The sequence below is a fragment of the Oryx dammah genome, unplaced genomic scaffold, assembly GCF_014754425.2.
Source record: "Oryx dammah isolate SB20612 unplaced genomic scaffold, SCBI_Odam_1.1 HiC_scaffold_21, whole genome shotgun sequence".
Taxonomy (NCBI): Eukaryota; Metazoa; Chordata; class Mammalia; order Artiodactyla; family Bovidae; genus Oryx; species Oryx dammah.
The window spans coordinates 41,345,501-41,350,497 of NW_024070205.1; positions in this window are offsets into that span (position 1 = coordinate 41,345,501).

Sequence of the window (4,997 nt, forward strand, 5' to 3'; positions counted from 1 at the left end):
ATTGATGTTTTTGAACTGTGGTGTTGGAGAAGACTCTTGAGAGTCCCTTGGACTGCAGGGAGATCTAGCTAGTCCATCCTAAAGGAAATCAGTCCTGAATATTCTTTGGAAGGACTGATGTTGAAGCTGAAATTCCAATACTTTGGCCACCTGATGCGAAGAACTGACTCATTTGAAAAGACCCTGATGCTGGGAAAGATTGAAGGCAGGAGTAGAAGGGGATGACAGAGGATGAGATGGTTGGATGGCATCACCAACTCAATGGACATGAGTTTGAGTAAACTCCTAGAGTTGGTGATGGACAGGGAGGTCTGGTGTGCTGCAGTCCATGGAGTCACAAAGAGTTGGACATGACTGAGCAACTGAACTGAACTGATAAAAGACTGAGGGGCTCAAAGTGGCTTCTAGCTAGGCCTCTGGATAACTGGGGAAGTCATCTATAGAAACAGGGCATGTTTCTAAGTGTAGAACTGTTGTTACAAGGAATTTAAAGGTCACTACACTAGTAAATGGCAAGCCACTCCAGTACTCCTGTCTAGAAAATCCCATGGACAGAGGAGCCTGGTAGGCTGCAGTCCATGGGGTCACTACGAGTTGGACATGACTGGGCAACTTCACTTTCACTTTTCACTTTCATGCATTGGAGGAGGAAATAGCAACCCACCCCATTGTTCTTGCCTGGAGAATCCGAGGGATGGGGGAGCCTGGTGGGCTGCCATCTATGGGGTCGCACAGAGTTGGACATGACTGAAGCGACTTAGCAGCAGTAGCAGCACACTAGTAAAACCCAGAGCCAGAGCTAAAAGCCAGTCTCCCCATCCTGCATGCCTATCCCAGGGCTCATACCCTTTTCAAATTCTGTCAGTGTTATCCAATTGGAGTTAGCAGTCCAAACATGAAAAGGCTTCATGAGTGGGATATAAAACTGTTTAAAGGGAATTTCTCCTTGGTGTACAGGGAATGTCTCATATAATGCTGGAAACTATTTTACACTGGAAATCTCCTTCGCGAATGGGTTTGTTTTCCACATTTGAGAAGTTAAGAAATAAATGGTTTCCTATGTCTTTGAACAATTAAAGGCACACATGATATCTTAGGATAACGTGGTACCATTTTATTAGCTGGCATCAACCATTTTTGAAGGTACTGTTGACCTGAGAAGTCATTCTTTAGCTGACATTGGATTCCTAAGATTGGGAATAACAGTATTTTTTTAGGTTGTATATCACTTGCAGTTTACCAAGAATTTTCTCATCTATTACTTTGAATTCATGGGATGGACACACACATACATGCACACACACACACATAACTAAGGCAAAACTCCAATTGTTTAAAAATAAATGAAAAAGTTATATGTGACTGAGTGAATTCAGCCATGCCTGCCTCTGGGTACAATACTTGATTCCCAGGATTTTATTTGTTTGGCAGTTTCCTGCTCTGTCACTGTAGACATCCATTGTGTTCTAATTTTCTGATATGCATGGACTACAAAGTATTTGTATCCACTTTTATGAGGGGAAAGCAAAGGACATAGTGTACAAGGCAAGTTGTTTACCTTCAGGACCAGCAGGCTATAACATTTTGAAAACTAAAAAGCCAGGAAAGATGAGAGAATGATGCCAAAGACAATGGCCTGTCTCTGTGCATTGGACCCCTAACATGAGAAGGCTCATAAAGCCCTCCTTTTGGATCCTGCCTTTGTATTTTGCAATTACAAGTTTAAATCATTAAAATGTTTTCTCCATACAGACTCACAGATTTCGAAAACAAACCTGTGGTAACCAAACAGAAAGTTTGTGTCAGGCTGGTGGGGAGGGGAGGGTGGATAAATTAAGAGTTTGGGATTAACATACACACACTAATATATATCAGAGAAGGCAGTGGCTACCTACTCCAGTGTTCTTGCCTGGAGAATTCCATGGACAGTGGAGGCTGGTGGGCTATAGTCCATGGGGTTGCAAAGAGTCGAACGTGTCTGAGTGACTAACAAGCGAGCACACCTACCATGAGCAACTCATGTATCCCATTTTATTGGATGCTTTCTGTTCTCAGCCCATAATAAAATATTTTTCTACCACCAAAGAAAAGGATTTTAAAACAACATCTAATAAATAAAGATTTCTTAAGTGCTCCACCTAAAGTCATTTTAAAAAACATTCAGATCCAGAGAACTTCCCAAACACCAGAACAGAATTCCCTCTAGTGCAACAAAGAAGTTATATATAATCTTTTTCTAAAACTAAAATACTTTTCTTACCATAAGAATGCAAGGAAGGTCTGCCCCTAAAAATCATCTCAAACAATGGTGCCAAAACTTTTTACTCTCTTTAATCCAGCTCATCTTTGAGCAGTATACCTTTATGCTCATTGTTCTGATACTACGAAGGGAAAAATTTTCCCCAGTACGTGGAAATTTCATCCAAGCAGCTGTTCTAGTTTTGAAAACTCAACAGAGAAATGTTCTTAGGAGATATGGTGTGGGCAGTTTTGGAGAGAGATGGCAGAAAGGGGACTCTTGGCTAAATTTAACCCCTGTCATGTTACAGGAAACTCTGTAGTACAGAGGTTAAGAACATTTGATTTAGAACCGGAAGCAGTCTCTAGTATGTAAATTCAGTCAAACCTCAAGCCTTCTGATCCTTTGCCTAATGGCCCCCTTTGCTTCCTTTGCCCTTGTCCGACCTCAATCCATTTACCACAGAGCAGCCACAGTGATTTTTTAAAAAAATATGTAGCAATTTTCCCAGTGAGATATATTTCACATAATAAAATTCACCATTTTAAAATGTATACTTTTGTTTTAGTATACTCACAATGCTATGCAGCCATCACCATCTAATTCCAAAATATTTCTACCATCTTGCAATCATTAATCTAATCTTTCTATAGACTTCCCATTCTGGATATTTTATTAAAAAGAAATCATATAGTGTGTGGTCTTTTGTGACTGGCTTCTTTAACTTAGTATAATGTTTTCAAGGTTCATCCATGTTGTAGCATGTAACAGTACTTCATTCCATTTATTGGTTGAATGCTATTTCATTGTATGAATAAACAAAATGTGGTATTTCTACTTATCCATAGATGAATATTTGGGTTGTTGACACATTTTGGCTATTCTGTACAAGTTTTTGTATGGATGTATGTTTTCAATTATCTTGGATATATATCTAAGAGTAGAATTGCTGGGTCATATGATAACTCTATGTTTAACTTTTTGAGGAAAACAATGATCGTTTAAAAGTATAAATCTGTTCATGTTACTCTCCAGTAGATTCACAATGCATTGAGAGTGAAATCTAAACTCTTTGAATGTTCTATAAAGTTCTTTCATGGCCCAGACCCTGCCTACATCTCCAATCTCCTCTTCTACCACTCTCTCTGTTTACCAAGCTCTGAAGGGAACGGCAACACACTCCAGTATTCTTGCCTGGAGACTTCCACGGACAGAAGAGCCTGGCAGGCTACAGTCCATGGGGTCGCAAAGAGTCAGACTTGACTGAGTGACTTTCACTCACTCACTCAGACACACTGGCCTGCTCCATCATCCACAAAAATGCCAAACTCCTTGGTATTGGGAAAACTGGATATACACAAGCAAAAGAATGAAATCAGACCCTATTCTCACCATATACAAAAATAACATTTACATCTTTAATCCATTTTGAGTTAAGATCTAAAACTACAAAGCTCCTGGAGGAAGACATAGGAGGAAAATTTCATGACATTGGATTTGGCAATGACTTCTTGGATATGACACCAAAAACACAGGCAACAAAAGCAAATATATACAAAATGGACTACATCAGACTTCTGTGCATCAAAGAAAACAAGAGTGAAAAGGCAACCTACTGGGGGGACAGGGACTTGCAAGTCATATGTCTGATAAGAGGATTAATATCCTGGCCACTCCTAACACTTGCTCTGTTCCAGGATCCCAGCCATGCTGATCTTGCTGAATGATCGTGCCCAGTACATCCCTTTCACCTGGCCTCAGGCAGCCAGAGCCCTCCAGGCCCATAAAGTTCAGGCCAGTTCCCAACCACCTGCATAATCCCAAGGGTAAAGGGAGCCCACCACCTGAAAACCCTTCTGATGTGGCAGATTTAAACTAGTGACACTCAGTCCTCATTTGGACGTGCTGCCTGATGGAGTCCAGCAAACATAGTTCCCAGTGTGTCCTATTGGAGGATACTCTGGCTAGCCTGCCCAGCCACACCTGCTAAGACCAGATTCCTCTAGCTCTGCCTTCAAGGGGAATATGCATATTTGTGTAGGTTAGGGTTTGGAATTAGGCAGATGACTTGTATCATTAAGAGCCCACTCCATTGACCTGCATCTCCTAACACCTGCCTTGTTCCAGATTCCTGGCTGTCACTGAGTTGGTTGTATGGAACTCCACCTGGCCCCTAGCTCAGTCAAGGCACCTTGCCTGAAAGGTTCTCTTTCCATTCAGATTTGAACAGCCAATAACAAAACCTATGGTGAGAGTGAAACAGCACAGCTTTAATCAGTGGCCAGAGAATGGAGAGGCAGGAAGCTAAATGAGAAATCAACTTCTCAGCTCAACTTGGGTTGAGACACCACATTTATGGTGGGTCAGGGTAAAAGAGATGGAATTGAGTAAACAGAGGGAGGACTATTTATGACTCATCTGAGAACAGGAGTGTGGTTCGCTCAGAATTGGAACAACATTCCATTTTAGTCCTTGTGTGGATTCTTCCAGGACTTCCAGGTCTGTGGTGCTCTATCTGGCCAGTCCTGGATGCTGAAAGTTCAGCTTCTCTGTATGCCAGTATCAAATTGAATCTCTGAGACAGGGTTATGAGTGAAGTAGAAAAGGTCAGCTTTATTACTTTGCCAGGCAAAGGGAGCCACAGGAGACTACTGCCCTCAAAACTGAGTCCAAACTTGGAGAAAATGGTGAGAAGTTTTATAGTAACTGCTCAAAGAGGGCGTGGTCAGCTCAGGGAGATTCTTCTGATGGGTTGCTG